General features: G+C 40.0%; 1 protein-coding gene across 3 annotated transcripts in view; it reads right to left on the reverse strand.

The window, feature by feature from the left end:
- LOC117477667 (relaxin-3 receptor 1-like) overlaps positions 1 to 11,503 on the reverse strand; it is a 44,982-nt gene that overhangs the window by 3,064 nt on the left and 30,415 nt on the right. The gene's annotated exons all lie outside the window — the stretch shown is intronic.

Raw genomic sequence — 11,503 nt, forward strand, 5'->3', positions numbered from 1 at the left:
GTTTGTATTTTTTAAACCCAAAACAGAATTTGAATTTTTAACTGTGTGACTGTATTGAACAAAAATATTGGTTATTAGCAAAAGGCAAGAAAAATATCAAAGTTACTGCTTCAGATTTGGATTCAAAAGTAATTTATTTAACACTAACATTCTCAGATCTGTACCGTTTTTGTCATCAAAATGTGCAATAATCACTTGGAAACAACCAGATCTGAGGCATGGCTACTCATAAGACAACAATATGTGCTGAAGTCAAATTAGCCGCATACAGTTATACTAATTAAATGTTCCACTAACAGTGTAATAACCAACCAAATAAACTATTTAAAGTTACAGAGAGATAGCAGATGTGATGTGATATGTTCTCTTTTTGAATAACTTCCTTCAGACATAAAACTGTAAACTAAGTATAGTGATTGTAAGCAACTTTAAGGTAAATATTCACATTAGCTGTCACATTTCTGCACATTTATTCTAAGCTAAATGGATAAAAACAAATCTTACCTGGATGTAATAAGGAGGTAAATCTTCGGGCTGCAACAGCTCTTCTGCCCAACATGGGATTATCATGAGGGTGGAAAACAACAACAATGTGGAAGCCACCCACCCTGAATTCAGGCTCCACCCAATCATATTTCCTCTCTGCATATTCAGACCAGATGTCACATGCAACAGAAACACTAAAACAACAGAGATATAGCAAATAAAAATAAAAATAGTTTTCTTAAATTACTGGATTCCGACTTATTTTCCATTCCCACATTATATCTACTAATGTGTACAATAAAAACAAGTGATAAAATGTTCTTTATTATTTTTGTTAAAGGAAACTAAAAATCAACTATTTCTTGTATAACATTCACACAGTTGTCTAGACAGAAGCTGCCATTCTAGATATAACTCATCACTCTTAAATGCATCATGCAATTGAGAATACAGTTAGAAAGCAATTGTGCAACATTTGTCAGCACTCTAACCTTTAATTGTAACTACAGCCATAGCATAATTCAAATGGCCATATCACATGAGTCTCGCTCACCTGGAAAAAGGTGCTGCCCTTTGTTAAACTTTGTCCCTACTTCCTTCTTCCTTACTGGAGCTCATACCTGCTGTGTTATGCAGCAGAAAATGTAGTGTTACTGTCGGTTGGTTTTGATGTTTGATTTGAGTTAGTTATAAAGCCCTTTGTAACATTGTGTTTTGAAAAGTGTCACATGACAAAATTAATAAGTAAGCCAATTGGGTGCTTGTTTATTTGTTTTGTGGCTGCATGTAACAATATGCTTATCATAAAAAGGCACTTCGACCTTACAAGCAGGTGAAAGTTCTGACAGGACTTTGACAGAAAATAAAAATGTATCAAAGTAAATCTGTTATTTTTCTATTTATAACTGGGGCGTTGCTTCATGATTAGATTGAGAAGCAGAGATGATTCTTCATTATAAATCGTTGATAGTGGAAAGAACATCAGCTGCAAATGACTAAATGAGATTAGCTTGGAATAGGCGGAAGAGTGGAGAAGTTGATTAATGCTGGTCTGTCAAAACTGAGCCATCTTAATACACTAGCTGAACAAAACATGCTTTGTTCATGATTTCATTGGCAACAGTGTGATACAGAAACAAACCATTAATTACATCAAAAATATGTTCCTCTGTTGCGCAGATGTTTTGATCGGACAAAGATCTTTGCATCTACTGCACAAACTGACAGATTAATTACTGCCTGATATCAACACAGATTTTTTTTCAGATTGAAAAAATAAATAAAAAGATACAGATCTGTTAAATGTACTCTTTTGGCATCCAAATTGTTCAGCTGTGTTCCGATACAGCATCAGCTTTTTGTTTGATGCTTGAAGAAATATGAATTTTCCTATTTCATTTTCAAGATATGGTTGTAAACACATATCCTCAACAATAACTGTGAATGACAACCAAACACTATTTCCCTGACAAAGAACAGTACAAAAAAAAGCCACCTTAAATGTTAAAAAAATACACTACTAGACATTAACTATTCCAATTGGCACCCACATTATGCAACAGCTGAATTGTTGAGTGGTGTCAACAATTCAGGATTTACTTTTGCACAAGACAAAAACGTGGTGAGATGTATCTGTTCCAGGTCTATAAATGAGTTAGATAATGGAGATCATACTACACCGCATGCCAGATGAACGTACTGCAGTGATGAAGCTTTGTCGCCACCCTTTGTAAAAATGAGAATACAACACTTCACTGTGCCAAAAGCAGGAGGTCTGAACAAGCTTCTTTCAGTATGTTCTCTATGCTTTCTCTGAAAGTGAGCCCTCTGGTGACAAACACATGACTAACAACAAGCAGCAGCATTTACTCTTGTAAAGAGAAGGTGCTAAGGGAAGAAAAACATATACATAAAAAAGGACAACACAAAGCCTTTCTTTGAAAAGTATAGCAGAGCACAGATTCTAACAACAGGTACATTTCTTTAGAAATCTATTACTTTATGACCTCACCCTTTTGATTTGAACACTTATTTCCCATTTGAAATCCTAAGACTGAATGGTCAATGATCAACCATTCATGATCAGATGCCTCAGATTGGACCTATACTGGATGCCCATCGCACCTCAAGACACACACAACATGGTTCTATGATTATCGAGAGGCCAACAAACAAGGTTATACATAGTTGTATTACTTTTGGTTCAAAATGTATTCATATGTAAATAAATTGGTTTTGTTTTTTCCTGTGAAAAGTTAGGGGAATAAAATATTTTTATTTTGTAATTGGTTATAAAGCATACTTTCCTTTACATTTCCCCTAGTGCTTATTTTTTTAAGCATAATTCCCTCTACAGCAGAGCAACATAATACTTTTAGTTGGCATGGTAATATGTAAGCAACGGAATAATGTACATTACATTACTGGACTATAATTAGTGACATAATATGTTCACATCAAATGCTGCAGCTGCTAAAGGTAAACTTGGACCCCCCCTGTGGAAGAAGGGACTATCATAATACCAATGGTGATGGTGCTAAAACTGTGCTTTAATTTGAGCTGAACTTGTTTTCATAAATGTAATTTATTAAAATTGTGTTACTAACACATATTCTGTTAATGAAAAAAATGGTGTGCTATGACTTTACTGAACACAAATGTTGAAATCTTTAACACTTTTTGTCCCGCATTAAAAGTGTCCCTCTGATCAAATAACTGGTACAATTTGTCAAGAACCGCCACTGGAAATATCACATAAGGTTTGAGTGAACTTTGTCCCCTTTATAAATGGCTGAGTGTTTAAAGAGGACCACCGATTAGAGGCCATGCACGTGTTAATATCCTCGAGTAAACCAACGTTGATCTAAAGATAAGTGTCCCGCGCGCGCGCACTACTGGTCACCTTTCAGCTCAGTGTCAGCGCGCGCACGCAGAGATCACTCGCGCGGCTTGTTATTAACGTTAATAACGTTATCTCTCGCGTCACTCGTGTCCCCATCGCAGCCGCCGCTGCGCAGGAGGAGGAGGACGGGAGGTCCAGGTGCACCGCTGCTGAGATTGAAAGACAGGGGAAGTTTTTTAACCTAAAAGAGATGAACCGTTAACTGACGACCTGATTTGTCGACAAGTGTTCATCCTCCAAACAAAGATCGCCATCGTTTGTTTGTTTTTGATCGGTGATGGGATTCCTGCAGGAGCGACCTGCCGCCTAACGTTAACCCTAAGGTAAGAAGCCTAACGGCGGGTAACTAACAGAAAATAGTGGGGGCAAACAGGGTGGGATGCTGGAGGGGCTCAGCCCGCTTGTGGGTGCTCTGTTTCGGGGAGTTTGTGTGGGCGAAAGTTAAGTACAACGGTTCGTGAGTGAGTCAGTAATATGGATGTCAGTTGTAGTAAAACACTCGGCCAAGTGTCCTCTGGGTCTCGTGCTGGAGCAGCTAGCGACAAGTCTCCCCCCATCACCATTATCGGGCTATTATTACTATCTTTACTGCGGTTTGCCACAGCTGTGAACAGGCTAGCAGTGGACATTGTCAACGCACGCAAACTTGTGGTAAGTGAGTGCAAATGGGACAGACAACAAGGCTGCCATTGTACCAGATCAGCGGCGGATTAACGGAATTCCTTTTCTCTGCACTGTCTCAATGGCCTCCAGTCTCTCTTTCTCTCCCTCTCTTTGCCTGCTTCTGTGGAAATAATAACATCTTGATTTCGAGCTTCTTCCACCTCTGGCACTTGTTAGTAAGAGTAAAACACCTCTCGGCCAGCAGTCACTAAACCAGAGATATCCAATTGATGCATCGTGAAACATGTGGATGGGTCAGAGCTGGCCAGTAGATTGTTGTAGTTATTGTTATCAGAGCTGGTAGCTAAAAAGGTAATAAGTAAACTAGAGAGCTGCAACTAACAGATATGTTCGTTATTACTTAGTGATTTAGCCTATATTAAAGTCTGAAAATAATGGGAATACCTGCCACAATTCCCCAGAGCCTTAGGTGCCATTTTTACTTGCTTAGTCTGACCAACAGTATGGAGAAAAGGCATTCATTTACAATGGCATAACAGAAAAAGGGTAACAATGCTTGCTTGATAAGTGTCTGCTAAAATGAACCAAATATTAATATTGTTGGGAGATTACGTTTTTGTTAATCAAGTAATTGTTTCTTAGTAAACAGCAGTGCAAGGTGATACCATTAGTCTTTAAACCCTGGATGTATGTAGTTAATGAGCTTGAGTGGGGTGAATATGTGTCAACTAGGTCTTCAGGGGGTTTGTCTGTCCTGCTGTTGTCTCATGACTGATCATCAATGTTAGCACTGAGGGATCCCCTCCCACAGGCAATTGGACATGTTAGAGGTTGTAGCTCTTATGTTCTAGCACTGAAAGACAATAAACAAACACAGATTGTTCTATTTCGTACTCCTCCAGCCCTCCCACCCTTCTTCTATACACTTGCACATCATGCACAACATGCACCATCCCCAGCTCTCCCCCCTTCCCCCCGTGTATGTGGCCAACCAACATGTGGGGAGGTAATCCCAGCTATTAGGGTAATCTCCTCAGCATGACGATCAATAGGGGAGGGTGTGCGACGACTACCAGACAAGAGTAGCAGGGGGACCAAATTTGTGGTAAAGAAAAATGATTTAATCATCTAGATTAGGTCAGGAGACTGGGGTCTGGTCAGGGGCTTGTTGCTGGGAGGGGGAGGGGTGCAGACAGGAAGATGTGAGGGGTAAACCCATCTCCACTTTGGGCAGCTCCCTTGTGTGACAATGGGATGAGACATTTTGTTCTCCTTAATCTGGAGTAAATGGAAACAATAAAAGAACAGCTTCTAATAGACAGTGCCAAACCCATTATGGGACTACTACAAGAACAAACATTTGTACAAAACTACAAAAAAAAATATTGCACAAGGACAGATTAGCCTATAGAAAACCCAAATCCCACTGCTTGGCTTTGTTAACAGCATTTATTACAACAACAAAAAATGCCTCAAGGAATTGAGATGACCGACCCCAATACATGACATTTTGGGTCTTTTAGCTCCTGTGTGGTACCTCAAGCAGAGGACATTGTAAAGAACCCCAGGAGCAATGGCCGATCAAAACAGGTCAAAGTCATTATGCTGTTGTTCCTGTGAATGCAATGCGAGGTCGTTAAAACACAGCATGTGCCGGTGGCTCACATCCAAAGTCTCCTGTATACCAACTCCTTTTTTTCTCACCATTTGAAAGAGTTAGACATGCCAGTAAATAGCAGCACCTATCAACAAAATGTACATCATGATTTGTATCTTAAAATAGAAAGTTACAAAATAAAAGATGTGCATGTTGAGTACTTGATAGTGTCTCAAGCAGTAAGAATAACATTTAAGGATAACTGTCTTCACACAGTCTGCACAATATGTTATCCTGCTTCTAAAAATGGTGTGTGTGTGTGCATGTGCACTGCACATTCTTGCTGAGTGTGCATCCTCTCTTCTGATGTTGTAACAGCAGAGCTTGCAGATGGACCACATATTGGATTCAGTGCAATGTGAACATATGTTACCTGTCTCTCCCATGTTGTCTTTGTCTGTATGGGGTGTGTTGTTTAAGCTGGAACAAGGGGAGTCGAACTTATTAAACAACCAAAGCTGACTTAACAGATCGGAATGTAAACACTCAAAAATATATTTTTAAAACAACAAAAAGGGAATTACTTAAGTGCTGTATAATGCCATGAGAATAAATGTGTTTAATGACAGCCCAATTGTTTTCTGTTTAGATATGTCAACTTGGGCAATAGAGATGTTTTTGTTAAGAAAAATCAAATAAGAAAATCATCAAATTAATGTCTAACGAAATAACAGGTTGTAAATGTGTCAACTCCTTCTGTACTACCACTACTATTGTTATTTCAAATACTTGGCTAATTGTTTTTATGAAGATAATTGTAGTCCAATTAGCCTTAAGTAATTTATCAGGTAAATTAAGGCTTTCTGATTCTGTTATTGCATTAGAACAATCCAGTGCAGCGTTCCTCTTTGAGTGTAGTATTGAAAGGATTTTTTGATGAATCAGAAAGGTTCCTGGATATAAAAAAAGGACTTGCCCTTTAAGTCTCCAGTGGAGGAACTGGAGTGCAAACACTGGCAAAATGTCCAGATGGAAGATGGGAGGGATGAGTAAGGCGTTCACAGATCCCTTCTGTTTGGCCCCATTGAGACAGAGGGAGAAGAGATTGGATGGGTCTGAGGGAGTCAGGTTACTTATCGGCCCATTCTACTCCAAAGGAGCGGTGGTGTAAAAGATGCAATACCCCCTATGGGAAACCTAATCCAGACCCTGCTGCCAGCTGTCATTCTTTTGCTCAAGGGTAAATCGCAGGTATCGCCTTACCCTTCAATCCTTACCTTAATCATAGCAGGAAACAGGAAATTACACACGTTGTTCTGTACTGCACCTCACATCTTTTCTGTCATTTGAGAATCTTGATCTTAAAAAGATCTGCATATCACAAAAGAGCAAATCCCAGTCCATTTCAAAAGTGCCGGCTGCAGTAACGAGATTTTGCTGTTTTTATTTAAAAAAAACTCCAGCCTATCGTTACGTTCTGGACTTTGACTGACCGAAATCACTGATGGATTATGGAAACACTCACATCAATGACCACAAAATGTCTAATGTTTTGTAGTCCAAACAATATACTGAAACATTTAGAGAACATTTGCAGATTAATAGATAATACAAAGAATTATTTTTTGCGAAGCTTTATACATCATCATCAAAAATGTGTCTTCGTAAACCAAAATAAAGAGCATGACTCAAACTGAAGATGTCATCAGGGTGTTAATCTTTAATTTGCTCTGAGAATAAATCGAGTGTGTCTCTCATTGTCCTGTTCAAACCACAAGAGCACGATTGTTTATTACTCTAATCGTACTTTTCTCTAAAGAACATTGTGCTTCTATTTGAAGTTTTAGTTTTCTGTGTCAGGCTTTGGAGGAGGGCACTGTCACAACGTCCTGTGAATTTAATCTGTGTTAATCTGTTATGTTTTCTTTTGCGTTGGCAGCATGATCTATACTTAAGTGCTTATTGAAATTAATTGCAGTGTTAATAACCAAACCTAACAGAGATATTAGATAGAACCAAGGATGAGAGAAGAAATGATCAAGTGAAAGATAGGAAGTGATAGAGAAACATAAAGGGAGACATTCAGAGCGAGTCTGAGCTGACCTTGCCATGATAATCTAATCCCTGTCGAGAGTGCTTTTTTTAGAGAGCAAGTTAATGCCAGCAGATTACACTCCAGTGTCTCCCACACTAGCCAATCCACACTGAAAAGAGAGTAGGCCCATAGTGGATTCTCATAGCAGATAAATTAACATCAATAATAGAAGCCAAAATTAAAAGAGCCTTCCTAAAATGTCCCCAGAAATCTCTTCCATCTTTTCCTCTCTGCTTTCAGTCGCATTGTTCAGTTTGATGTCTGCATTTGGGCCAGCATGACATATCTAGTGTATTTTTTTTTAGAGTAACTATTCAAATGTCCACAACAGGTAAAATCTCTGCTCAGAATCTCTCATCTCTTTGTCAGCCTCCTTCCCTGTGTGTGCTTAATAGCACTAAGGGGCATCCATGATAAAAGGCCACTCATTGAGCAGCTCATCTCATGCTATGAAGAGTAATCCCTGTATATGTTGTGTAACCGAGTGCTGAGTTGGACAAGGAGGGGGATGGGCACCGATGTGCGCAAGTTTGTCCGTGCTTGTGACTGTTGAGCTCATGGATATCTAATCTGTTAGGTACATTAGGCTGTTTGCACACACTAACGTGTTGATTCAGACAATTTACTCATTCGAGGAACTGTGTCGGTCTCGAATGTCTAAATTAATCGTTGGTACCAGGCTGTGCTGAGGATTATTTGCAAGTGTCAGTCAAATTGTATTGTGCTCATCACACTGTCAACATGTACAACACAGAACATTGTGTCTTACATTAGATAAATAATGTTTATCCTGTGATGCCTTCACAGTGTGGTCATAGATGTTATTTTTCGGAACCTAAAAAGAAGCTAGTTTGCATACAGACGTGAATTTTGAGCATGCTAACGTGTGGTTGATAGTTATTAAACATGTCATCTGCACCTGGGCATGTGTTTCGACTCCCCTACATCTGGAAGGAGACATATTCAATTGCATAAGCAGTAAGTCAGCAGAGATTACTTTTCTGCATACTTGCTCTTAAAGACAAGTAAAACGTTAAGGAACATTGTTCTCCTTCGCATGAGAATTATTTTGTTCAGGTGTTCAATATGGCTGACTGTTGGGTCTTGTACTTTATTTTTAGGAATGGACCTGCATGTCTTAAACATTCTATGCACTCTTTTGAAGGTTGCCAGGTGTTATTGGTCCTTTGTTTACAGTATAGTTTAATTTGCAAACTAGAAGTCGACAATTGCAATGACAGCTGTTTCAGAAAACTGAACCTATACATTGTAATGGTAACATGATCCACTAGAATATAGCTTCTTCAGCAGTGAGGTTGCCTTTAGTATGCAATATCTATTTTTGGGTGCACACCGTATAGGAACATGACTTTGTTTTTGTAATTGAATCTTGTACACGATCACGTGCAAACAGCACGTTTAGGAAAGCTAAAAGTACTTAAAGATAAAGGGAGAAACATCTCCCTCTCTGTGACAAGTGTTCATCCTCTTGATAAGTCAACATTTATAACAAAGAAACAATCTCAGTTGTGTAATAATTGTGTTTTTATGCTTAGTTGTGATTGCAGTTGATGAAAACCGACAGGATTATTGGACACAAAACGGTAGATGCGAGCTGAGGCTTAGCGAGTAACTATGGCTTTGAACACTAGCATAAGGACAGTCACATGCTATCTCCAGTCAGGGGTATGTTGGCACAGGCTTGTTGCTGGTTGTAGAGAATATTTGGATGACTTCAGCACACACACACAAACAGAAACACACACAGGCACATAAACATGCATGCACAGTCATGGGGTTCACACATACCTGCTTCTATCAGTCTATAGTTGCCCAGATTTAGCAGATATCAGCCATTAGTGGACCTTTCTTACAAAAATAAGGTATTTGAGGCATTTTGGTTTGCAGCAAAGTCAATTCAGGGAAAATGCTATTTTCAGATCCTGGCAGGAAATTACACCCACAGTTTTAGTGCAACAACCAGGCAAACAGGCAGTGCACACACAAGCGACACACTGACAGTGGATATTTTCAAACACACACACACACACATCACAGCACACAGGCTCTCAGCATCAGTGCCCTGACCATAGGGAGTTTGTGCTGAGCTGGTCGGGACGTCAGGATGAATCAATGCGAGGACAGCTGACTGGACATGCCTATTCATCTGCCAAAGAAAAGAGAGAGAAAAAGGGAGCGAGGGATTCTAAAAGAAATGAGTTAAGCCCCTGGAGCAACATGTTTGGCTATCTGCATTACTTAACAGATCCTCCAAAGGGCTTTTAGTGGTTCTGCGATGAAAGCAATAAAGGTAGAAAACAGAGTGATGTACAGAGAGGGGAGGGGAAAAAGGAAAATAGGCCGGTTCAAATTATTCTATACGATTGATTTTTGTTGTTTGAAAGGCAGTTAACAAATTCATGTTAAACACAAACTCTACATAATTGCATTTTCTTTGAGCAAAAGTAGGATTCTGCAGATGAAAATAAGTAGCACACACTAAGCATGTAGGCTGCTTTGACAAAGGCATAAGCTCATACTGTAGAGGCGGCTAACTCCACACTGATGGCCCGTTTATTCCCATCTGTTGCCCTCAGCTCTCTGACTTCATCCCCATTGTGGTACCTCATTACATTCGCCTTAACCTTAACCCCTTAATTGCCACCCTCCAGTTTTCGTTGCACGTCCTCCCCCTCTTGGAGACAGTGTGCCACATTGCCCGTGCACTAATCTGATGGCGTCTGCCTACAAAACACCTGCCATGTTCGTAAAAACCTCCTAAACTCCGCCCATACTCCCGATACAACACCCATTCCAGCGTGAGCGGATCAGCACACATGACCGCAGGCAGGCAGGCAGGCATGCATGCAGACAGATGCGACCGTGGTTGCACATACAGATAATTAGACAGACAACCTCATCCCCGGAAAATCATGACCTGAGTCTCCATCTCTTTGGCCATTATGCGTTATGTGCACCTAGTTTTTCCCCTTCACACTCAGAGACTGACAAGACAAACAAGAGTCGCCTTTTGTCCTGCCTCTTTGCCTAGACAAGAATTTGAAGACAGTGATGTGCAGGCCCAGGCCTCTTTGCTTTAACAATAACTCTCTCGACCCCCCAATGAGGGGTGGAGGGCCAGACATGAGGCGATGTGACAGTTCTGGTGCGGCAGACACAATAGCAGGTTTTTGTTGCTGGCTATATGCCACCAAGTCCCTTTTTTCACTATTAACAACCAACCTAATAGTCATGTTTGCAGAAGAACCACGTTTAAGCACATCAGACGCTGCCTGGGCCATGTACTCGTTTTTCAGACCAACAAATGTGCTGTTCCAGTACCATTTTGTTCTGGTTTATTAGATGTCTCAGTACTATAGTAATATAAAGATAAAGGCACATTGTGATCACAATTAGTGCTCACATCAAGTTTATTTAGTCATTAAACACAGAATTATCTAGGGAAATACCTTGTTACCTAGCTAAAGTCTTATGTAAGCACTAACTCCAGAATCAGTGCTGCATGTTTCTGTATGTGAGCTTCTAAAATGAAGTTTGTTGATAATGGATTATTGATCGTGAATTAGAGTGGACTGTACCCTCAGGGGTTCGTCCTGGTTGGCCAGGAATGAATACATCTCTTCATGCTTCACGTCACACACTCAATTTAGGCATAGGAAACCAAAGGGCCGACACACACGCATGTTGAGACACTGACCCGCGCTCTAATATGCAGAGACAGGCGTCGCTCATCCACTGAGGGACAAAGGTTGTTCTAAAATCTGTGTGATGCAAATTG

Source organism: Trematomus bernacchii, unplaced genomic scaffold (genome assembly GCF_902827165.1).
Source record: "Trematomus bernacchii unplaced genomic scaffold, fTreBer1.1, whole genome shotgun sequence".
Lineage (NCBI taxonomy): Eukaryota > Metazoa > Chordata > Actinopteri > Perciformes > Nototheniidae > Trematomus > Trematomus bernacchii.